The 26273-nt window shown below is 46.9% G+C and overlaps 1 pseudogene; it reads right to left on the bottom strand.

Moving 5' to 3' along the window:
- Window positions 1-5133: 5133 nt before the first annotated feature.
- LOC123067438 (probable CoA ligase CCL12) overlaps window positions 5134-26273 on the bottom strand; it is a 124333-nt pseudogene continuing 103193 nt past the window's right edge.

The raw sequence follows: 26273 nt of genomic DNA, 5'->3' as shown, positions 1-26273 counted from the left end.
CTCTGCGTTTTGCTTTTCTTTAGAATTCACGAATTTTCTTCCTTGTAGCTATACATGATGTGTTCCAACTTAATTGGATGTTAGTAATGACGTACATAAAGAATCAATCTATACGGCTGTACCTATCTGGCAATGCTATGTCTCTGTTTTTACCTAGCTGACAATGCTAATTCTCTGTAAATTTGTATTATCAAAATTTGCACAAACCTACAAGCAAATTTTTCTTCAATTAAAATGATTCATTTTATCAGGATTTTTTTATATTTAGTGAATTTATTAGGCAAACAAGGAATTGGAATTCTGCCAAGAAATCTAGGAGCAGAAAAAGATGCACGCAAGGGACTTGCGGACTAGGCAAATGCTCTGCAGGCGAGGAAATGGTAAGTATGGTGTACTCATGGCGAGACGCGCAAGCATACACACTCACCATAAGCTGAATGAACAAATGCATCTTGTTAATTAGTTTTGACCGCTCAAACATGCCCGATGTCCTCACCAGCTCAAGTTCCATGACTCCAAGTTCACCTTGATGTATTCAGGTATCGCACAACCCATAAAGAACCACTGGTAATATGATTAAGGCATGTGAATAGTGTGTTTTTCTGAATTTGTCATAAGGCAAATCCTCGAGGTTGGCAGCAGATGTCCAATTAGATCTGTTTCCATTGCACACACATGTTGTTTTTCAATTAGCAATGCAAATTAGCGACTGTCTCAATGTTATGTCTCTGTTTTCTTTTGCAATCTGCAAGGAACTCAAAGATAGTTGTACGTTAGCTCACGTGCATTCTAGTCCATAAATTGTTTGGGCAATACAGAACAGAAGAATATGTACATGTTTGGGTACAAAGTACAAACTTCAATTTCTTTTGATGCTTCCGAATTAGTTAAATGTTGAATTTTGTTGTTAAGAGAATAGATAGCTCTCTTCCCGCAAAAGAGATGAAAGTAGCTAGAGCTCTCCTATGAATGTGTATAGAGATCTTCTAGCAATTGTAGGATTTTGAGGGTTTCAATTAAATTAGGTGTGAAGTTCTTGCTTCTGATCATTACAATTACTTAAGTGTTAATTTTGTTATCTTGTGTGTACAATATGCTATTCTCTATTCAGCTGACTGCATGACCAATATTACTTATTCGGTATATGAGTAATTTTTAATTTTCTTGTTTCATGCAGTTTCGTGATTACTACCAGTTTCAAATTAGATTTATTTCAATTGCAATGAGGTACAAGACTGACCCTCTTCCTTGTTGTCTTACCTTTGGTGTTTAGTTGGTTGAACTAGAATAAACCTAACTTTTAATATTGATGTATTTCCGCCCAATTTGTGCAGTAAGCCATGCTAGTCATCAATTAATCAATCTCAATGTTCCCTTAATAGATGATTGCTATTGATTTGTTGTGGCTTAACTATCAAAGACAAAACATATCCCTTTTCCCCCTAATAGTGGTTTATTTTCTCCTTCTAGGAGGCCTGCATTTTGCTAAATGTCTATTTCTAGAGAAGTAGTGGCAATGAACATTTTTATTTTGATGCCTTATCTTAATAGCTTCAGAAATTCTTAACATGAAATACACAATATACTTATTTGTATGTGGTTAATGCTTCATTGTTTAAATTTTCTCTTTGTTAAATGTTGGCGAGCAGAGTATATATTCTTGATTGGTTATCCTGAATCCGAATTTGCGGAACATGATCTAACTAGCTTCTAAATCAGCTGAGTTGTACTGATGATGGCGTGTTTGCTGCTCACACATTTCATTCCAAGGACCATCATGACAAATAATGGCCACTTATATGTTGCTGGTAATGCATTTTCACACCATACATATGCGTGTGCTTACCCCCGTTGGGTAATCAATATGATACTGGTGCACTAATCAGTGGATTTCGGTTTGCTTTATACATGAAAATAAGGTAAGAGTGTTATGTCAGCTTCAAGTCCCTCGAAACCACATACTTTTGTTCATCTTGTTCTATGTTACCTTCCTCCATGGTGGCATGAATCTGTCTTACAGAAAATAGATGTGGATGCTTTCTTCATCAATTCCATGTAATTTTTTTCTGGTTGTGCTGTAATTTCGGATGTATGTGAGTTTTTGAGGTGCACAGTTCACTAGCATTACTTAGGTTAGCATATCTTTGCTCCAACATTTGCATGACACATGATTTATACTTGGATTGTATATGAATTACTGTTTGTGTATGTATATTCTACACTTTTCACCTCTAGTATTTTAACTTCCTACTTCCGTGGATGTGGTAAAGTGCAACAATACTCAATTGGGCCTTACTGATTTTTATGGTCGTCTTTTTAGCATTTGGCAAAGCAGTAACATTACAGATGTAATGGCCGTAACTATACTTCTCATCGAAAAGCGATCTATGGGAAAAATCCTTGTCCACAACTCCTCAAGAATCTGGAGGATGTTGTGAGAGATCTGACCTGGGATTGTTACTCTCGTACAACATGGATGTGAATAGGGTTGTATTGTGCATTAAGCGTTTCATACCTGGAGAGATTGCTGAGCACATCAAGTTGATGGAAAATATATGGTCACCTAAACATTAAGCAGCTTGAAGATCAAGTTCAGAAGTACCGTAGTCAGCTTTCAAGTTTGGTAGTATTCAGTTTTGCAAAAGTGATTTCTGAATATTTCATTCTAGTAGGTACTTAGTGCTAAGTGGCATTCAGTTGTTTTCAAACAAATTTATTTCTAATTGTAAGGATGGTATTTGTTACGTGGGGGTATTTCCCTGAACCACTACATGGAATCTATTTATTAGACTGATTTGTTATTTTGTGGTTACCAAAAATTCCTCGTGCAAGAGTTAATTAGTGGCCTATGTTTCTTACTATCACCAAAATTGCCTCCTACTGAATTGTTAGTTTCCTCCGTTTCTTGCGATCACAAAAAATGCCTCCTAGAGAGTTGTCATACTGGCCTATGTTACTTAATCTCATATTTTATTTTTGCTACATATCAATGTACTCAGTCCAATTGAAGTAGTAATAGATCTAACGTAAAATGCCTGAAATATAGGAACATAACCTTGCATCTAAAAAAATCATGAACGCCTCGATCCTATAAGATTACCCGAGTTGCAGTGAAATTCAAGAGGATGAGCCATATTGGTTTCGAGGCTACTGGAGGTAATTGACTGCCATACAAACAGTAAGATTACCTTGCACTCTTTTCTTTACGATGGTTTGGGTGCCCGGACAGGTTCTTCCTTCCATGCCATAATATTACCTCACAAACCTTTTGTTTCATACGGTTTGTGGTTTGAGCCGTGGAAGCACAAGTTGGCTGGGGTGAAGAATAAGAATTCTTCACCCAGGGTGACGAATAGCGCTATATATAGCCGGTCTATTCTGCTAATATTAGCAGAATAACTATTCTGATAACACTTCCGCACTGCACGCTCAACGCAAGTGCATGTCATTCTTTGAACCAAGCGTGATGCAGTACTCACACGATTGAACTTCTCCTCGGAAAAAACTGCACGCGTTGTTTTTTCGGTACTGTTTTCGCTCTAGTTTTTTAACTGTTTATCGGAATGAGGCGTGTAATATACCATTGAAAAGCTATGGATTAGGCGCAACTTCAACATGTTGAACACTTTTCGAGATTCCACACGGTTTAAGAGCAATTTTGAAAATGGTGTGACCCATGACGAGTGGGAGCGACCGTTTTTTCACGAATTCTTCTAAACCGCTCGTCAGAATGAAGCAAATGATACAGCGTTGGAAAGATATCATCGAGGCGCATTTTTTTCATATATATCGTTTTCTGTAATTCGTTACGGTTTAAGAGCAGTTTCAAATTTACTAAATCACGGAATTCTGTTTGTCAAAACAATTCAAATTTTAGGTACTGTTTTTGCTCCAGTTTTTTAACCGTTTGTCGAAACGAGACGTGTAATATACCACTGAAAAGCTATGGACGAGGCGCAACTTTCATATGTTGAAATGTTTTTGAGATTCCTTACGATTTTAAGTTAATTTTGAAAATGGTGCGGCGGACGACGTGTGGCAGCGGTCGTTTTTCATGAAATTTTTCCAAACCGCTTGTCGAAATAATTCAAATGATACGCCATTGGAATGATATTGATGAGAAGCAACTTTTTCATGTAGAACACTCTCTCTAATTCCTTACGGTTTAAGAGCAGTTTTAAAATTACCGAAATGCGGACACTCTGTTTTTCGTGACAACAAAATCGACGAGTGAACCGCATCGGACAGAAAACCGCACTCATTCGAACTGAAAACCGCACTGCATCAGACAGTCAAGTGAACTTCATGATTTCTCTTGTCGAAAGTAAATTTTTCATGTGTTTCGTACCACGGGACGAGAGTAGAAAAACCAAACACAAGAGAGTAGCGAACCACACCAACGAGAGTAGTGAACTTCGTACCTTTTTCAGCAATTCTTGCTTTACAGAGTGAACCACTTTGACTCACTACAAAATGAACCGCATTGCAATAGTGAACCGCACGTGACAGCGAAATGCACTGCAAGTGTCAATGCAATTTTTTTGAACACATGACGCCATGCAAGAACAAGTGCAATTCGAATTTGGCATCGAAGGAAGTGACCCGCGACCCAATTCGAAACAAACTGCATGTTTTTTGTTGTAACCACCAAGGGGTTTTAAATAGAGAAACTACATCATGCTTTGTAGACGTTTTTACAAAGTAGACTCCTCTATACTATGCACTGCACTGCAAATCTCAATGGTCAATTTTTTATGAACTTTACCATGGAGCCCCAGTCGAACTCCACGACCCACAATACAGGACGTCAATCAAACTCTAAACAAACTGCACGCAGAAGAGCGAGTCTTGTGATTTTTTATAATTGGTTGTTCCTCCTTTTTTTTTCCGCATTGGAGAACACAGTGGACTGATCTGTGCCTTCGTTCGAGCTCACACCGAACAACACACACGCACTGCAAAAAGAAACTTTAACATGCGAATTGCAAAAAGAAAAAACTGGGCTGCAGCACTTGGTCATCGGGGAGGTCGCTATAGAACGGGATCCATGGTGTGGCGCAGACGACATACGCAGACGACATGCTGGGTGAGTGAAGCTGCAGTATTTCTTCTTTTCCCCTGTCCCTATTACTCTTACTGCTGGCTCTGTTGTACAAGAACAGAGTATCGTTCATATACAATGCAGGACAAGAATATAGTTGCTGCTTCTTAGACAAACAGCTAAAGGATGATGTTTGAGGGGCAAGATGATGAACAAGCTACTACGTAGGATGGATCCGGCAAGAAACAGCAACAACATTCTTATATACATGGTGCACAACCTAACCGCAGTAAATGAATTCAGGAACAAGCTAGGATGGATGCACAAACAATTCGGCAACAACATGTTGTTGTGCTATTGCGCCTCCATGCCATGGAGCCACCTGCGGGGCACAAGCTAGATGTGACGGAGAGGTGAGGAGGAAGAAGGAAAGGAGAGAGAGGAGGGCGCTCACCTCCGGTGCTGTTGTGCTGTTGTCGTCCAGCGCATCGGCGTGGGGAGGGGCGGGTGGCCGGAACCGTACTGCTTGCCCACAACGCCAGAACCACGTACCATGAACCAGCGAGCTGCACCAGCAGTAGAATAGCACAATTATGACTTGAGCAGCACTGATGTCTAACTGCACTGCACAAAAACAAAAAAAACTGATAAAATCTAAACACACAAAATAAAACTGCACTGCACAAAAACAAAAAAAACTTGAGCACCACCGGAGACGTACTGCAGCAGTGAGTTAGCTGAACCGCATGGATGTGGCAAGTGAGCTGCACAGGGGCAAAATTACCCCATGAGACCTTTGCGAGCTGCTGCCCAAGCACGGGCTGCACTGCACGGATGCACCAACGGACTGCACGGAGGCGAGCTCACCTGACGCAGTGCACACTACCTGCAAGCAAAACCTACAAAATTTTGCAAGAGTACCACATCACTCGCATCGCCGAGCTGCACGGTGGTCGCTGGACTACAGAACGGCCCCGTTGAAATGCATCTATCCAAAAGAGGAGATCATGGGGCCGAGCCATAGAGATCAAAGGTTGAAGAGAGGTTCAAGGTGGGGAATCCGTCCTGGAGCAGCCCAGCTGGATCCGGACGGGGGCGTCGGCATGGTGGGCTGGTGAATCTGGCCTTGGCGGCTGCGCTCATCGTGGCAGTGTAGGGAGGAAGGTTAGGAGAGACGCCGTGCTCAGTGGCTGGCCCGATCCAGCAGCACAACGTGGCGTGATGGACTCGGGGAGGGAGGTAGCCGAATGCAGGAGGAAGGGGGTAGGAGGGCGAGGCAAGACGGCGGATCCGGTCAGGGAGAAGGTCACCGGGTGGGGGATCATGCTCCGGCGTGTGGCGCAGAGGTCAACAGTCGCCGGGGAGGCGGATCCGGGCATGGGGATGGGGATGGGATCATCCCGCGGGCAGGGGCGGCGTCCAGGCCGGCGGCATCGATGCAGGGTGGGGCCGCACGAGCCCAGGCCGCCGTCGATGCAAGGCATGGGCAGTGCGAGCCCACGCCGCCGGTGATGCAGGGCAAGGGCAGCGCCAGCCCAGGCCGCTGGCGGGTGGGTAGACGGCTGGCTGGGGCAGGGTGGCGCCCAGCAGATGGTGGGTCGGGGAGAGAGGTGCGGCGCCGGTGGGGGGAAGAAGTGGATCGAGGGTGGGGAGGTGGCGCGGGGAAAGCGGGGTGGAGGTGGTGGTGCGGCGGCAGGGGGAGGGGGAGCAGGGGAGGTGGTGGTTGAGGAGGGGATCCCGGTGAGGAGAAGATAAAGTGGGTTATTTTGCTGGATTAGTTTGTAGCTACGGGTCGCTCGGTGATGTTAGCAGAATAAGGGTTTGGTGTGCAGAATAAGACTCTAGAGGGTGTTATCATAATAGACCCACCCTATATATATATATATATATATATATATATATATATATATATATATATATATATATATATATATGGCTTCTGCACAGCATCTCCATCATCATTATCAGTACATCCTACGCAGGTGAGTTAGGATGCACTTGATCCCAGGAAGGTATCTATCCTTCAAACCAGAGGAGTGCTTCAAACTAACAACAGTACATAATATCCAACAAAAGAGGGTCGTGCTATAGTAGCAGAATACATGGCTCAGTCTAGATGCCAACAGGAATCAAGTTGTGCATATTTGTTGTTGGCATGAACCACATCGCCGTATGTCGGGTTTGCAAAAGCCATCCATCGCCTGGAAGCTTGATGCCTTTCACACACTGAAGATTATCTGGCAACAAGCTGTGTCGATGAATCTATGGATATGGTTATTCATGAAACCCATGGTATGATGTGTAAACACAGTCCCCCCTGGCGAATGGAAGTTGCATAGCACGGTAATCATCGCCGTTGATATGATCGATGATTGGTTGGATGATCGGATAATTGAGCCCAAGGAACAAGGAGTGGTTGCCGAGGCTGTAAACCCGCCTCCAGTTGAATACGCTTGGCCCAACAGAGTTGGGATGTTTCTCAAACATGAAGCAGCCATAGCCATCAATGTCACGAACGCCCCATGCATTGTACTGCATGTGGTTTGATGTAATGGTTTGGTCAATTTGGTACGTGTGAATGAGCATCAAATGACCGCCGTCAGCTGAACGAGCAATAAACCACCACCCATCGGCTGGTATGATTCCAGGTCCTGGAATCATGAAGGCCAGGGCATTTGCGTCTACTGCAACAATTCAAATTGGAGACCAAAAGGAGAAAAATAAACAATCATGTTCAGAGTATGTGTGGAATTAAGATTATTATAACAGTGACACATATCATAGACAGAGAATTGCAATGCCGTGGTCATAATCAAACCCAAGTTAAAAAAAATAAGCCAATGGCTTTCATATTCTAGCAATATGTCATGGTTCAAACATCATGTAGCAATGAGAGGAAAACAGCTATGACAGAGCCTACTCATATTCTACCATAGCACTTACTACTACTGTTCTCATATGAACTCTAAGCAATAACATGCGTTGTTATAAAAATCTTTGAAATAAGAGTAACATATAGCAATCATGATGCTCATAATATGTATTCTAACAATCATTAGATGCCAATTGTTCTCATATCAACTCTAACAATAACATGTGTGGTCATAAAAATCTAGGAAATGAGAGGAACATATAGCAATGATGTGGTTATAGACATACTATTTATTCTAAATTTGTAACAATGAACGGGCAGTCGTATTCATAAGGTAAAGATGAGATGAGATAGAACAATTACACGATGATAGATTCCACCAGTATAGGCAGCCAATTTGTGCGTCGACCGCATAAACGATGCCATCGTGCACTATAGCATCAGACAAAAATGTTGCCTCAACAAGATTGACAATGAGCCATAACCATGTATGGCGACCGGATTCTAGATAGACTAATCCCATGTTGAACAAGGCAATGAGCTTGTAGTCCATGTAGTCTTCTGATGGTGTGGGCACTTCGCAGATTACAACTTTCAGCAAACAGAGGTCGAGCCAAAAGCTTGACACGTCTCGTGCGTAGTAGATAGGAGTGTCCAGCAGGACGCTAGGCTCAATGGCAGCGGTATCCAACGATGGAAGGGTGATCTCTCGCTAGGTGTAGATATCCACGAGACGCCACGGACTACCGGATTGGTGGATGAGGACGATCCAGTTGCCCTTCATGCCCGCCCAATAGTGGCCGCGCATGAAGGACAGGTGGACGGGTAGTGGTAGCATGTCGAGGGGTACCACGGCAACCTCCGTAGGATCATCAAGTCGGTGTCTGGGCCACCTGCGAGGATCAGGCATCAGCAAGCAGGGTGTCTTAAAAAGAGCCAGCCGGTTGGACGAACGGTAAAAAGACACCGACCATGCCGCCAGACGGACGGTGCTGAGTAGGTCCATACGATTACAGATCCGCTCCAAGAGAACATCGGGGAGGGAATTCCAATCACGGCTCTGCATGTCAGTCAGTTCTGCCATTGGGGTTTTGGTGCCTACGAGCCAGCGGGGAAGTGGATTCGGGTGGGCGAGTGTTGGTGTCAAAACCGGCGGATCTCGGGTAGGGGGACCCGAACTGTGCGTCTAGGTGGATGGTAACAGGAATGAAGGACACAATTTTTTTACCCAGGTCCGGGCCCTCTCGATGGAGGTAAAACCCTACGTCCTGCTTGATTAATATTGATGATATGGGTAGTACAAGAGTGGATCTACCACGAGATCAAGGAGGCTAAACCCTAGAAGCTAGCCTATGGTATGATTGTTGTAATGTATGTTGTCCTACGGACTAAAGCCCTCCGGTTTATATAGACACCGGAGAGGGCTAGGGTTACACAGAGTCGGTTACAATGGTAGGAGATCTACATATCCGTATCGCCAAGCTTGCCTTCCACGCCAAGGAAAGTCCCATCCGGACACGGGACGGAGTCTTCAATCTTGTATCTTCGTAGTCTTGGAGTCCGGCGGATAATGATAGTCCGGCTGTCCGGACACCCCCTAGTCCAGGACTCCCTCAGTAGCCCCTGAACCAGGCTTCAATGATGATAAGTCCGGCGCGCATAATGTTCGACATTGCAAGGCGGGTTCCTCCCTTGAATAATCCAGAGAAGATCATGAACACCAGGATAGTGTCCGGCTCTGCAAAATAAATTCCACATTCTACCGTAGAGAGAATAAAATGTACACTTAGTTCAATCTGCTGACGTATTATGCGGCGTGACATCACACCTCTACCAAGCCACTGTTTGAATCATTTTTTACTATACCACCTCAGCACGTTTAGCGAAGCGGTTTCCTTGGCACGTCTTGTCGAAGCAGAGATCGTGTTCCCCTTATTCCGGGATTCTCATCAATACGGACGTGGGTAACCCAACCGCGCCATTGATGGTGGCGCTCGGGAGATAAGCGAGTTTTACCAGGCCAGTGGGGGACGCATAGTTTCGTCCGCCTATATATAAGGGATAAGGATTTACCTTCTCACCTACGCCTTCTTCCTCCTTTGCTTATACATCTCCGCGCACTTAAGCTCCAACACCCAAGCTCGAGCATCTCACCTTGACCTTCTCCGAATATGTCCGGAGGGGGAGGCAAGTGGTTGGCCTCCACCGTTAAGGAGGAGCACATCACCAAGTTGCGCAGCGCCGGATACCTTTCCGGCGATATTGCGCATCGGCTGCCCGACGAGGGGCAGCTCATCCCTACCCCTGGGCCTCACAAGAGGGTTGTCTTCCTTCCCCACTTCCTCCGCGGACTGGGCTTTCCGCTCCATCCATTCGTCCGGGGGCTCATGTTCTATTATGGCCTGGATTTCCACGATCTGGCGCCGAACTTCATCCTCAACATCTCGGCGTTCATCGTCGTGTGTGAGGCCTTCCTCTGCATCCGGCCCCACTTCGGCCTATGGCTCAAGACCTTCAATGTCAAGCCGAAGGTTGTGAAGGGCACGCAAGCGGAATGCGGAGGCGCCATGTTGGGTAAACTACTCAACGTCCTTTGGCTCGAAGGGGCCTTTGTGGACGCCGTCAAGGGGTGGCAATCGGGGTGGTTCTACATCACCGAGCCGCGCAAGCCCACATGGGCGGCGGCCCCCGAGTTTAGATCTGACGTCCCCATGCAGCTCACCTCCTGGAAAGAGAAGGGCTTGCTGTGGGGCGATCAGAAGGAAGTGACTGGACTCCGAACCTGCATCTAGAAGCTGGTGAGCAATAAGCTCAGGCTCGTCGACGTGGTCCAAGTCATGCTCATCCGCTGGATTATCCCATGCCAAGAACGGGCATTCAATCTGTGGGAGTTCAATCCGGAACAGCACCAGGCGCTGAGCGGGCTCTTTGATACAACATACGAAGGCGCCTGGAGGGTGCTGTTTAAGGGCGCCGAAGCCCCCGTATCCGCGACGGAAGATCGCGGATTCAGCTCGCAGCATCCAACTGACGAGGTAAGTGATTCAACCCCATTACAGGACACTTTGTAGTAATCGAATTGATTATAAGAGGGTTTCATTCTTCCCTTTCCTTTGACAGGAATGGATGGAGAAGGCCAAGCAGCTTATCAGCCCGGCTCCCATGCCAGAAGACCCAGTGGACGCCCGTTTAGCAGGGCTGCTGGTCCCGGCACCGCACGTGGTGCCGGAGAAGAAGGCCAAGAAGGTGGCCGCGGGGACTCGAAAGAGTTCCCGCAATCAGGCGTCTGACGACGACACGGACTCCTCCCCCGAAGACGAGGAGGAGGAGGAGGAGTACTCTCTCCCGGAGGGGGGAGAGAAGAAGAGGAAGGCTTCTCCAATAGGGGAGGCCAAAAGGTCCAAGAGGGGGAGGACTATCCCCCCGGACAGTTTCGCCAACACCAGCGTTGGCGAGGATGAGTGGCCTCCAAGGGCCAGGTGTCCGGCAAGATCGTAAGTATCCGGATCCTTGATATGCAATATATTTTATGTCACGTAGTGTCCTTAATGCCGCATTCTGTCCGTAGTCCGGCCAATGATGATCTCCCCGACTCATCGAGCGGGTCGTTGGCCCCGTCGGATGTGGATTCACTTCCGACAGCCTCTACCCCACGCGCCGACGAGGACGCCGAGGTGGGATCCCAGAGAGGGACCCATCAGGAGGAGGCTCCGGAGGCGCCGTCAGGCAGCCTCCCGGACTTTGCGCTGGACTCTACATCGAAACCCGCAGTGGTTCCAGAGTCCGGCTAGCGGCCCCTTCGAAAGAAGGGCAAGACCGTGACGCCGGCGGCCCCCGTCCAACCAGAGGCGCCGGATAACTTGTTGGAGGCGCTTAAAGGCGCTTCCATCAAGGAAGAACACCGTAGTATGATGAGTGCGGTGATTCAAAAGGTTCAGCTTGCCAAAAGCGGGCTGACCGAAGCCTGCAGCAGCCTTCTAACAGGCTTTGAGGTAAGAAGTTAAAATTATGTAATGTAATACCGCATAGACAGTAGCCCCTGATGCTCAGTTTGGTGTTCGGAAAGAAAAAGGCGAACTGAGGATCTAACAAGATATACGCAGGGTTGCTTAAAATATGTCAATATGGGTTTGCAGGCTGCGCTGCTGACCTCTGCCGCATTAACGGCGGAGGTCGATGTGCTAAAGCAGGATCTCGAGCGGTCTGAGCGAGAGCTCGGCCATGCGAAGAAGCAGCTCGAGGACAAATAAGGTGAGTAACACCACTTTGAATGGTTACCTTACAGAAAAGGATTTTGGTTGCAATATAATTAATAAGGATAATATGTGTATTGCAGGGGCCACTAACGAGGTGGCAGCCCAAAAGGAGGCTGTGTCCGCGGCCGAACGCAGTGCGGCCCCGGAACGGTCAGAGAGAGAAAAGCAGGAGGCACGGGTGGCGGAAGTACGGCAAGAGCTCCAGGCTCTCATGGAGAAGCATGAGAGGTTGGAGCGTGACTCCAAGACTCGAGAGTCCGAGCTTGCCTCGGCTCTCGAAAGTGCCAAGTCCGCCAAGGCCGAAGCCCATAAGGCCCTTCAGGAGGTTGAAGATGTAAAGAAAATAGCGGCGAGTAAGGCATTTTTCATGCAAAGCAAGCATGTTAATGTAAAATACCTGACACTTACCCGCATTCGGAGCTCTCCAGGGGCGTTTGCAGATCTGCCGCGTAGTGCGTCTGATGCCGCCGCATTCTATCGTGGCGAGGAGGGGAGCTCGACGGAAAAAGTCTTCTGGTCTCAGTATGCTGAGGCCGGACACCCGGTGCCCCCAAGCGACCATCTGAAGCAGCTGGTCGAACTCCACAAGGTAGCTGAAGAGGCCATGAAGGGCCTTATAGTCCGACTGTGGCCTGGACAGGCCATGCCTGGGAGCTACTTTGGCCTCATGCAGCGGCTGGTGGATGCATGCCCCTGGGTAGATGTCATCAAGCGCTCCGCCTGTATTGAAGGCGCTCGCCGGGCCCTCGCCCGCACAAAGGTGCAATGGGGCAGGTTGGATGCGGAGAAGCTTCTCACGGACCCACCGCCAGCAAGCAAGGAGTATCGCACGCCCGAGATGTATTATAAATCTGTCCTGAAGGGAGCCCGCGATATTGCGGATGAGTGCCCCAGAAATGTAATCTTTGAGTGAATTTGCTATGTATTATCCTGTGCGCTGAAACTTTGTTCATGTGCGCATTTAAGCAACGCTTGTTTAATTTAAAATATTACCTTCTGTGCGGCCGTTTTTAAAATCTGAGAGATGGCAAGTCGTTGGCTTCAGCCCCCAAGCCACGAGTGCCGGGGTGTTCGGGATAAACTTGAGCACTCTTGTTCCCATTTTTTTGGTCCATCTAGGGAGGCGCTCAACACAACGAACAAGGCAACCGGACTTATAGTGCTTGAACACTCTCACTTAGCCATAGAATTCTATAATTTTAAATTTCGGCGAATCCCCTGGTATTCGGAAGACTGAATCCGGGGCGCTATCCACGCCTTCATCGGACATTGTTCGGAACTTCGCTCGAAGCAGCGTGAGTCTTTAAGGACCCGAAAAAACCTCTCGAACAGCGACCAGTCTCTCGCCTTATCATGCCAGTCAGTTTTAGCTTTCTCCACTGAGGCGCTCGCCCGGCTCAACCGGGGCGCAATCGCAGTGGTTCTCCCAGTGCCACCTTAGCCGACAGAACGGAACGTAAGGCACCAAAACGTGGGAGCCGAGCAAACCCAACTATTGACCCAAGACATGATTCGGAGCCGATTCATATAATGCTATAAGTTCGGGGTGCCGCACTTTTGAAAGTGTTCGGACTTATCACACCATAGAGTGGGGAACATAAGCCCCTGGCGTATTAGGCCGTACCAAAATATACAGGCGCAAGATGTCATATAATGAGCATATATATATAAAAGGTAATGCAACTGCAATCAAAAAGGTGTTGCATTATGAAAGAAAGTCTGCTAGTAGAGTGGACTGATACAAATAGTGCGGTAAGCAAGGGATTTGGACTAAGTAAACATGTCCCCCTCCAGGGGTGAGCTGCGGACTTGGTGTATATAATCGAATTTAATGCTCGTAATTGAGACCACCTGAGTGTTCGTCGCAGCCTTCTTTCGTCCCTGACTGTTGCATCATGAGTTTGGCAGGTTCATCGCTGGATAGGGCCTCTGGTTAACGGAGTCCTATGTACACAAAGAAGGAAAATAAAAAAATAAAAAAAGGGGGGCACACTTGCGAGCCCCCGGTGTGGTCGAACCGCACTCTGGGTCCGTTGCGATCGTGCCCCTTCCCCTGTGCCCATGGTATCTCCAAAGCGTAATGATGTACGCGGAGTGATATTCTTGCGATCATGCACGGGCGAGGGTTGGGGCCGCATTGCTACGCGTGCTCTGATCGCGCCAGGTGGTCTTGGTTGGCATTGCTCCGGGCGCATTTTGCTGTATCCGGCCTTTTAATGGCCGGACTCGAGAATTGCCTTAGAAGGCTGCTCTGTACTTCTGCCGCGAGAGCCGCTGTATGTTCCTCCGTTCGGAGGGAGCATTCCGTGTTCCCATTGACCATGATGACTCCGCGAGGGCCTGGCATCTTGAGCTTTAGGTATGCATAATGTGTCACCGCGTTGAATTTTGCAAACGCGGTTCGTCCGAGCAGAGCGTGATAGCCGCTGCGAAACGGGACTATGTCGAAGATTAACTCTTCGCTCCGGAAATTATCCGGGGATCCGAAGACCACTTCCAGTGTGACTGAGCCTGTACAGTTGGCTTCCACTCCTGGTATGACACCTTTAAAGGTTGTCTTTGTAGGTTTAATTCTTGAGGGGTCTATGCCCATTTTGCGCACTTTATCCTGATAAAGCAGGTTCAGGCTACTGCCGCCGTCCATCAGGACTCTCGTGAGGTGAAATCCATCAACGATTGGGTCTAAAACCAATGCGGCGAATCCGCCATGGCGTATGCTGGTCGGATGGTCTCTTCAATCGAAAGTGATCGGACAAGAGGACCATGGATTGAACTTCGGGGCGACTGGCTCCATCGCATAGACATCCCTTAGTGCGCGTTTCCTCTCCCTCTTGGGTATATGGGTCGCGTATATCATATTCACCGTCCGCACTTGTGGGGGAAAACCCTTCTGTCCTCTATTGTTCGGCGGTCGGGTCTCTTCCTCGTCGTCGCTGTTTAGCCCCTTGTCATTGTTTTCGGCAATTAACATGCCGGCCTGCTTGAACACCCAGCAATCTCTATTAGTGTGGTTAGATGGCTTTTCAGAGGTGCCATGTATCTGGCATAAGCGGTCGAGTATTCGGTCCAGATTGGACGGACCCGGAGTGGTTCTTTTGAATGGCTTCTTCCGCTGACCGGGTTTAGAGCCTCGGAATCCGGCGTTGACTGCCGTATCCTCCTTATCGTCGCCATTAATGCGGCGTTTGTTTTTGTTTCGACGTGACCTGCCGTTGTTGTCCTTAGTATCCGGACTGCCAGAATTTTTACGGAGATTGTTGCTGCGAGCTAGCCAGCTGTCCTCTCCCGCGCAAAAGCGGGTCATTAATGATGTGAGGGCTGCCATAGATTTCGTCTTTTCCTGCCCCAGGTGCCGGGCTAGCCATTCGTCCCGGATGTTATGTTTGAAGGCTGCAAGGGCCTCTACATCTGGACAGTCGACGATTTGGTTTTTCTTTGTCAAGAACTGTCAGGACCCCGACTCAATGCCACATCGATCTAGCATGTAACACCGCATATAACTTTGCGGCCTCACACACGGTATTCCCACGGGTGTCGCCTTACCTTTGCCCGGGACCGTTTGCGCCTTTTGGCACACGTATATGACAGTGTCACTAGCATCCATATGATAAGGAGCCCGGGCTGACATGGCTAGTCGTAAACCCAAAGTGGCACAAACTTACAGGGACAGGCATCCATGACCCAACATCGAACGTGTCGGTCAACAGCGAGTGAATCCAGGCTGTAGCACTGGGCTAGCAGGACTCCGGTGAACCGGGCTGTAGCGGGCTAACAGGACTCCGGTATCCATCGCGTGACATTTCCCCGAAGGGACAGACACAGGAACGAAGAAGGACACATGCCGGCCAGCCTAAGTGTTCCGGAGCAGTAGCAAGCTACCATGGCTCAGTGGAAACACTAGGAGACATTTCCTGGTAAGAGAGGCTACTAAGGATAAACAACTAGATAGTCAGATCCCACACATACCAAGCATTTCAATAACATACACACAATATGCTCGATATGTGCAAATACAACATGGCATCACAACATGACTCTATAACTCAAGTATTTATTCATTAGGCTCCGAGGAGCGAGATATTACAAACATGGGTCTCATGACCCAACAACCAGAGCATACAAGTCAAAGCACATGCGGAAGCTTAACATGTCTGAGTACAGACAACTATAAATGAAAAAGGCTGAGAAGCCTGACTATCTACCAGATCCTGCCGAGGGCACAAGATCGTAGCTGAGGTAACAAGCTAAACGTCGAAGTCCACGTGGAACTACTAGTGAGACTGAAGTCTCTCTGCAAAAACATAAATTAAGCAACGTGAGTACAAATGTACCCAGCAAGACTTACATCAGAACTAACTACATATGCATGATTATCAACAAAGGGGATGGTGGGGTTTAACTGCAGCAAGCCAGCTATGACTCGGTGGCTATCCTGAACTACGACTGCAAGTAACTCTTTTGAGGTGGCGCACACGAGTCCACATATTCACCATATCAATACACCACTATGGATCCGCTCCCGTCTCCCTACGAGAACGCCATCCATAGCACTCACGCTTATCTTGCGTATCTTAGAGTATCCACTTTCACTTGTCTATGAACTGTACAAGGGGTCCAAGTTTCCATATCCGAGGAATCCGGCTATTCGAATAGATAGTGTTAACCCTGCAGGGGTGTACTTCTTCACACACGCTCTCGCCACTTATCGCCCTGTACACGTCATGTACCTCGGCAACCTTCAAGCGGGAGCCGGGCGAGGGAGTCGGCCACGACCTGACTAACCGAACAAGTCTCTAGTCCAGGTTTATCGCCTATTCGGGTTCCATCCGCAAGGAGATCCGGCCGGGGTGTCGCTCACGGCCCCAAACGATGTGAGCAGGGTTCCCAAGCCCACCATCCGGGTGCCACTTGGTACACCGTGCCACTGTGCCTAGTCTGTCCCAAGCCCACCTGTACCGGGTGCCACTTGGTAGACTACTAACACTACCTACAAACACCAGAAACTAGTTGCAACTCCTGGACAGAGATCATGTTGATTAATAAGTCGAGAGAGTCAATTAAGGATCCCAATGTGTGGTACTAGCTGTTCATGGATCACAAACACAGAACTCAGTTCCTGAGGACGGCTGCAATGAGACAACCCACCATGTACTCCTACATGGCCTCTCACCGCTACCTTTACCAAATCGTGTTCACGCACTTAGCTCACACACAGTAGGACATGTTCACACGCCTCTGATTCATCCCCGATGAATCAGACCGGACTCAACTCTAAGCAGTAGCAGGCATGACAAACAAGCATGAATGAGTAGGCACATCAGGGCTCAAACTACTCCTACTCATGCTAGTGGGTTTCATCTATTTACTGTGGCAATGACAGGTCATGCAGAGGATAAAGGGGTTCAATTACCGCAGCATGTAACAGTTGAATCGGTGTTGTCCTAATGCAGTAAAAGAGAGCAGGAGCGAGAGAGTGGGATTGTATCAGAATGAACAAGGGGATTTTGCTTGCCTGGCACTTCTGAAGATAATATAGCTCTTCATCGGTGTCATCGATCTCATCGTCGGAACCACGTCTACTGAGGGGAACAATTATCGGCAACAGAAAAAGAACACAATCAATGCAATGCAACAATATGATGCATGAGTGTGACATGGCAATATGAATGTGTTTTGGGCTAATGCACCTAGCTATGATTTAAATGAAGTTGGTTTGAATACATGATTCAAATTCCAACTCCATATATGATTATTTAAATGCCCTTTATTTGTTTTGTCCAAAACAGAGGACAAACATTGTTCACACACGCATGAAAATGGTACAGATGGATTCCTTGAATTTTTCTGATAATTTTTCATATATAATTTATTTAATTTGGAGTTACGGTTGAATTTCTATGAATTTTAGAAGTTTTGGACATTTTCTGAAAATATTAAATCATTTAAGATTTATTTAAATTCCAGAAAGGAATTATTGCGTCAGCATGACGTTGGCATGACGTCAGCAGGTCAACAGGCGCCGTCCAGGTCAAAATGACCTGTGGGCCCTGCGTGTCAGTGTCTGGATTAAGTAACCTAATTAAAATTAACCCTAACTAACTTGGTTAGCCGGGCAGGGCCCGCATGTCAGTGAGTCAGTGGCTTAACTAAAATTAGTTATTAATTTAACCAAAAGTTAGTAGGGGCCGGGCCCACACGTCAGTGACCCAGGGGGGTCAAATCCCTGGTCAACCGGGGCTAATCCACCGGCGTCTAGCCGCCGGCAACGACCAGACGCGGCGGAGGCTCGGGAATCGCCCACAGGGCACGATTCGAGCTGCGGCTAGGCGCGTCGCAGTGCCCTCGCCGGCGCGCGTCGTTAGGTGGTGCTAGTCGGGCCTGTGGTGGCCGGAGTGGACGGCGGCGAGCTCGGTTGCGGCCGCCGGAGCTCGGGTGAGACACGGGCGACAACTAGGGGGCACGGGAGGGCGAGCTGCGGCATGCAACGGGCTCGTGGAGACGTTCTGAGCACGATGGTGTACTCGGGTGGGAGCTCCAGTGGCTGCAGTGACGGCGGCGACGAGGTCAGCGGCGGCCGGAGCTCGGGTTCGGCGGGGCAGCTAGCTAGGGGACGAGAACGGAGGGGGCGAGCAAAGAGAGGAGATGAGGAGCTCACGGGGAGTCGGTTGAGGAAGACGGCGAGCTCAGGGAGGCCCTGTGGACGACGAATCGGGCGGCGGCATCCGGCGTCCGTGGACGGGGAATAAGGGTCGCGGCGTCGTCTTGGGGTCCTCCGGCCTTGCGTGGGTCGGCAGAGAGGTGCTCGGGTTCTAGGCGGAGCTCATGGGCTGGTCAGAGAAGCGAGGTGGAGGCAGTGGCCGCAGCAGCAGCAAGCGGCGGCGACGGGCTCCGCTCGGGCGCGTGAGGGAGAGAGAGCAGAGGAGGGGGAGGAGCGAGGGAGAGCGCGAGGGGTTCCAGGGAGAGTGAGAGGGAGGCCAGGGGTGTCATGGCATCTCCAGGCGCATCGAGGAGGGAGGCAACCAGGCAGGAGGTGGCGCACGGCAGCGCGCGCGGCCGACAGGCAGCTGCCTGCCTGCTCTGGCGGGAGGAAGCAGGTGGCTGGCACGGGCCAGCACAGTGCTGGGCCGGCCAGCGGGCTGCCAGGTAAGGCCAGGTAAGTTCTGCTCTGTTTTAATTTTTCTTCTATTTTGTTTTCTATTTAATTGCCACTGAATTCAAATTCAAACAAATTTGAAAACAGTGCCAAAACTCCCCTGGATAATTTTATGTCACTTAAGGTCTACTCCTCATAAACATAAAATATCTCAGGGCATTTGAAAATATATTCATTATATATTATGAATATAACTCCAAATTCAAATAAAATATTGATTTAAAATCAGAGCCCAAATAATTCCTTCGAAATGTTCCAAAATTTTGGTTTGATTTGTAACTCTTGCCAAAATTGTCAGAGCTATTTCTAGGGCATTTTGGATTTACTGATTGCAATTTTAGGGTTTCTTGCCCCTTTATTAAAATGATTTCCGAGGCTTTCAATTTCCTCATTTCAACTTTCAAAAATTTAAACATGATGCACAGATGGAAGCAAGCATAGGTCAGGCCAGAACTAGGGATGTGACAACTCACCCCCACTAAACAAGAATCTCGACCCGAGATTCAAGTGTAGGGCAAGACGAAGGGGAAACGCAAACTAGTATAATCTTCACGATCCAGGGTGCATTCCATAAGAGTGTTGATTTGATCACCATCATTATCTTGATGTCTTGCTCCCAGAAATCCTGCCAACATGACATGGAGAGAAGAAGGAGACTCTAGAAGGGTCGATCTTCTCGAAGATCGAACAACTCAGGATTAACTCACGGAATGAGACATAGCAACCTCTCTCGAGCTGAGACACGAAACATTCGTCCAAATGAATGGAGTGGAACAGATGTCGAAGGTTCACTAGGTAGACAACAATTCCACGCTTAAAAGGGTGGTAAACGATTGTCAACGTAGCGAGGAGTTGAGTTGCCATGATACCACAACGAGGCACCTTAGGGATGGTGACTCGTAGATATATCCCCTTAAGTGGCAAAAAGAATTACCTTTGATTCAAAGATCATTGAAACTCTTTAAACCAGCCTAAGGCAATTCTTGAGCAATCGTTTGGAGGGGGTCGGTAGAATGGCATACTCAGACTTGGATGATGTGGATTACCTTGTTGAAGACAACATAATGGATGAATTTGCTTACCACCGAAAATGGAAGAGACCCATGGTAGAATGGCACATTGGCGGTGCAAGCTGGGAACAAAATGCAAATGCTGGGAATGATTCTGGTAACTGGGGAAGAACCCAACAATAGAGGGTGAATTCACTGTTTGAAAAGTTATAGCATAACCGAGGAAGCTGAGAGCAATCTCAGTTAGTGCCGATGATCAAACCTAGCACTTGCGCGTGGCCTCAAGAACTTGAGCATTTCCATAATCATCAAGATTTTACCAATATCCGTGTCAAGGATTCTGGCAACACAACTTGCTACCATGATGAATGATGATGGATGATGCAGATGCAAAGAAAGATAACACTTCCTCAGATTTCACCCTTGGCGGGGCCAAGGAAAAAAAATCTGGATGATCGACCGAGAGAAATTTAGCACTCCGCTTCTAATGTTCTCCTTGATGTGCTAGTGTAACCCATTCATAGAAATGGTCTGGTATCTAGAACATCAAGTAAAGGTCGGACTTCGGGAGCTCAAGAATCCATTAGGAGTAACTTATTGGAGTAAAACCCTACGAAATCCTTATGGGGAGGTGGCCAACTTCTTCAATCAAGATACTACAATAATAGGTCTTCCGGCTGGGTGTGTTGGCCACGACATCCATCTTACCAGTTATTGAGGGACCAATATTATAGTTCTTGGGAAAAGTTCCAACCATCATATCTGCCTGAGATTCAGATCTGGTTGGTGTCAGGATATTCCAGACTCATCGAGTCTAGGAAGAAAAATGAAAGTTTGCAACACAAATCGACGAGATGACGTTGCGAGATTCTCGGGGAATGAACTACGATAGTAAGCTCCAAAACATGAGCTGGTTCTGCTACAAACATGTGAACACGATGTCCTAGACAAGCATGACCACGTGGTAGTCTTACAATAAAACACTACCGAGTTCTGGTTGGGAACCATCACCGTGGATAACGAAGTCCTTGCATAAGTCATATGATTAGCTCTTATGAAGGAACTTCTTCTCCTTGAACAAATCAATCAGTGGCTTGGTGTGCTCGGGACACATATGGAATGAAGGTTGCAAGTCTCCAGACCACAGAATACTTCGCACGTGTGCATGACTGATTTGGGATGATTCCAAAGGAAACAAAACAATCTTTCTCAAATTCATGGCGGCAACTTTCACCAAATGCACGTGTATAAGAGGAAGTCACTCCTTTCATCCGAACATATGCTTCATGAGCTAGCATGAACAAATGCTTTCAAAAATTTCCAACACTAACTTATTGTCCAACAAGATCTTGGAGAAGATAAAATGATGTTGATGGGCTCAACAACAATTTATCCAGATTCCCATGAAGATGGAATTCCCTAATTATGTGAACAGGTGATAGCATTGGTCAGACCCAAAGAATATAATGGTGTATGCTCGAGGAAAAACCACGAGTAAAACAACATTACGAACGTCGTTGGTTCTGATTTGATTTGAGAATAGCCCACACTCAAATCAAAGTTTTGGGTAAGATAATAGATCCAACAATTGTTCACAAGGACCAATTGATGAAGATATCATCTTTCTTCAACACACACACACACATAAAGATATCCCTTAACATGAACTAAGTCGGACAAACTTTTATCTTCCAACTCTCCAAGTTGTTGTTTAGCTTATCCAACTAGCTCAGGGTATCCAACACAGATTCTTGGAGAAGGGGTGGTTTACAGGAATAAACCAACTTGATCATGAGCTCAACATAACAGTCAGGTGACGACCTGGTGATACTACCGAGAAGATATTCTGAAAATCACGAACCACCGGTATGTTACTAAGCTCGAGAACAATCTTTCTTTTCAGGGCAAGACGATATGATCAAAAGAGCGAGGGATTGCCAAAATCCTAACTCATTGATCGAAGAGTGCACCAGGAAATAAGGACTAGGTAGCACAATCAGTCTTAGAATGATGATTCAAGAACCAACACACTAAGAATGAAATTATTGTCCATTAACTACCAAACAACAGAGTTGCTAGGAGTATAGATTTCACACATCACGATTCACTTGTCGGCGTTCCGGTTATAATAACATGGGAACCGAGGAATGAACAATCATGGCAAGAAGTATCACTGTACCAAGAGTTCATAGGATGGTGTGCAATTCCTATAACAATCTCGATATAAAATATGGTAATACTCCAAGGTAGAACAGAACAAAAGCTGGATTAGCAATTTGATCTGCGGAGCACAACTTCTTTGACCCAATCCTGGATATGGAAGAGGTACTGGAGTTTGTTTCTCCTAGTCATTCTGCGATAGAATGGCTTGACGGACCACAAGAGTAATAGGCATCGATAAACGAACGCACGCATACTCTTGACTATCAATTGATAGACGAAGGTCAGTAGACAACTAAAGAGGGACAACTCAAAGGAACATATAACTTTCTGAGTTGTGGATGCATAGATTAGTATGTCGAACCAAGTTCAACATAATTCTTCCGGATAACCCATGCAGAAAGGTTGAGCTGGCAGAGTCACAATATAGCATGGAGAACTCATCGAGAGAACTCTTGTTGTCATCTTTTGGTTCAGAAGAACTCCTGCCAAGAATAGTTCATGGTAATTGGAAGAAGGATGTACCACGAACCTCGAGGACTATCGCAAAGGTTACTAATATCCTAAAGGAACTAGCAACACTATCAACATGATGTAAGTAGGGTGAATCTCGGGTTCAAGAACCCAGGAATAGAATGCCTACTAACTAAATGGCATCACGGGATGCTTTCGATAATGACGGCCAGAATCATCACACTGGAAACACAGATCATGGCTAGACCACTTAGATGATCCTCTAAGCACTTAGGGTCATAATAGGAACTCCAACATATATGTCAAGGCAATAAATTACCTCAACGCACCGGTTAGTGTGCTTATTCTGACCATAAGGGACATCGGGATCGGAAAGAAAGGATTTGCAAATGCATCAGACTATTTAGAAACCTGGGATGACTCTGACAGCATAACGGCTGTAAATGCTCAAAATGATTTGAGACATCCTGCAAAAATGGTGGCATAACCACTCAACATCACAATAGCAAGGTTCCGAGATTAACAGTTATCACACAGAAATAGTAGGAACTGAACTGGGGTTTGAAACCAACAATCTTATAAGTCTACTGATTAGTAACACGTGATCCTGATAGAAAGAGGAGATAGCCTAGTTCCTTAACCCCGCAGGAAGAAGAGGGTGACTCAGATCAGAAGGGCATAAGGTATAAGAAGTAAAAGAGCCTTACGTTCCATCCCACAATCAATTCCCCTACATATAACTAAAGAATTTCTAGACTCAACTTCGACCAGTTTGGCTTGGTAAACCTACAGGCAGTCAAGCTCTGATACCAAAGCTGTCAGGACCCCGACTCAATGCCACATCGATCTAGCATGTAACACCGCATATCACTTTGCGGCCTCACGCACGGTATTCCCACGGGTGTCGCCTTACCTTTGCCCGGGACCGTTTGCGCCTTTTGGCACACGTATATGACAGTGTCGCTAGCATCCATATGATAAGGAGCCCGGGCTGACATGGCTAGTCGTAAACCCAAAGTGGCACAAACTTACAGGGACAGGCATCCATGACCCAACATCGAACGTGTCGGTCAATAGCGAGTGAATCCAGGCTGTAGCACTGGGCTAGCAGGACTCCGGTGAACCGGGCTGTAGCGGGCTAACAGGACTCCGGTATCCATCGCGTGACATTTCCCCGAAGGGACAGACACAGGAACGAAGAAGGACACATGCCGGCCAGCCTAAGTGTTCCGGAGCAGTAGCAAGCTACCATGGCTCAGTGGAAACACTAGGAGACATTTCCCGGTAAGAGAGGCTACTAAGGATAAACAACTAGATAGTCAGATCCCACACATACCAAGCATTTCAATAACATACACACAATATGCTCGATATGTGCAAATACAACATGGCATCACAACATGACTCTATAACTCAAGTATTTATTCATTAGGCTCCGAGGAGCGAGATATTACAAACATGGGTCGCATGACCCAACAACCAGAGCATACAAGTCAAAGCACATGCGGAAGCTTAACATGTCTGAGTACAGACAACTATAAATGAAAAAGGCTGAGAAGCCTGACTATCTACCAGATCCTGCCGAGGGCACAAGATCGTAGCTGAGGTAACAAGCTAAACGTCGAAGTCCACGTGGAACTACTAGTGAGACTGAAGTCTCTCTGCAAAAACATAAATTAAGCAACGTGAGTACAAATGTACCCAGCAAGACTTACATCAGAACTAACTACATATGCATGATTATCAACAAAGGGGATGGTGGGGTTTAACTGCAGCAAGCCAGCTATGACTCGGTGGCTATCCTGAACTACGACTGCAAGTAACTCTTTTGAGGTGGCGCACACGAGTCCACATATTCACCATATCAATACACCACTATGGATCCGCTCCCGTCTCCATACGAGAACGCCATCCATAGCACTCACGCTTATCTTGCGTATCTTAGAGTATCCACTTTCACTTGTCTATGAACTGTACAAGGGGTCCAAGTTTCCATATCCGAGGAATCCGGCTATTCGAATAGATAGTGATAACCCCGCAGGGGTGTACTTCTTCACACACGCTCTCGCCACTTATCGCCCTGTACACGTCATGTACCTCGGCAACCTTCAAGCGGAAGCCGGGCGAGGGAGTCGGCCACGACCTAACTAACCGAACAAGTCTCTAGTCCAGGTTTATCGCCTATTCGGGTTCCATCCGCAAGGAGATCCGGCCGGGGTGTCGCTCACGGCCCCAAACGATGTGAGCAGGGTTCCCAAGCCCACCATCCGGGTGCCACTTGGTACACCGTGCCACTGTGCCTAGTCTGTCCCAAGCCCACCTGTACCGGGTGACACTTGGTAGACTACTAACACTACCTACAAACACCAGAAACTAGTTGCAACTCCTGGACAGAGATCATGTTGATTAATAAGTCGAGAGAGTCAATTAAGGATCCCAATGTGTGGTAGTAGCTGTTCATGGATCACAAACACAGAACTCAGTTCCTGAGGATGGCTGCAATGAGACAACCCACCATGTACTCCTACATGGCCTCTCACCGCTACCTTTACCAAATCATGTTCACGCACTTAGCTCACACACAGTAGGACATGTTCACACGCCTCTAATTCATCCCCGATGAATCAGACCTGACTCAACTCTAAGCAGTAGCAGGCATGACAAACAAGCATGAATGAGTAGGCACATCAGGGCTCAAACAACTCCTACTCATGCTAGTGGGTTTCATCTATTTACTGTGGCAATGACAGGTCATGCAGAGGATAAAGGGGTTCAATTACCGCAGCATGTAACAGTTGAATCGGTGTTGTCCTAATGCAGTAAAAGAGTGCAGGAGCGAGAGAGTGGGATTGTATCGGAATGAACAAGGGGATTTTGCTTGCCTGGCACTTCTGAAGATAATATAGCTCTTCATCGGTGTCATCGATCTCATCGTCGGAACCACGTCTACTGAGGGGAACAATTACCGGCAACAGAGAAAGAACACAATCAATGCAATCCAACAATATGATGCATGAGTGTGACATGGCAATATGAATGTGTTTTGGGCTAATGCACCTAGCTATGATTTAAATGAAGTTGGTTTGAATACATGATTCAAATTCCAACTCCATATATGATTATTTAAATGCCTTTTATTTGTTTTGTCCGAAACAGAGGACAAACATTGTTCAAACATGCATGAAAATGGTACAGATGGATTCCTTGAATTTTTCTGATAATTTTTCATATATAATTTATTTAATTTGGAGTTACAGTTGAATTTCTATGAATTTTCGAAGTTTTGGACATTTTTTGAAAATATTAA

Source organism: Triticum aestivum, chromosome 3B, assembly GCF_018294505.1.
Source record: "Triticum aestivum cultivar Chinese Spring chromosome 3B, IWGSC CS RefSeq v2.1, whole genome shotgun sequence".
Lineage (NCBI taxonomy): Eukaryota > Viridiplantae > Streptophyta > Magnoliopsida > Poales > Poaceae > Triticum > Triticum aestivum.
Note: the sequence above shows the minus strand (reverse complement) of the source record. Positions and strands in the feature narration are given on the sequence as shown.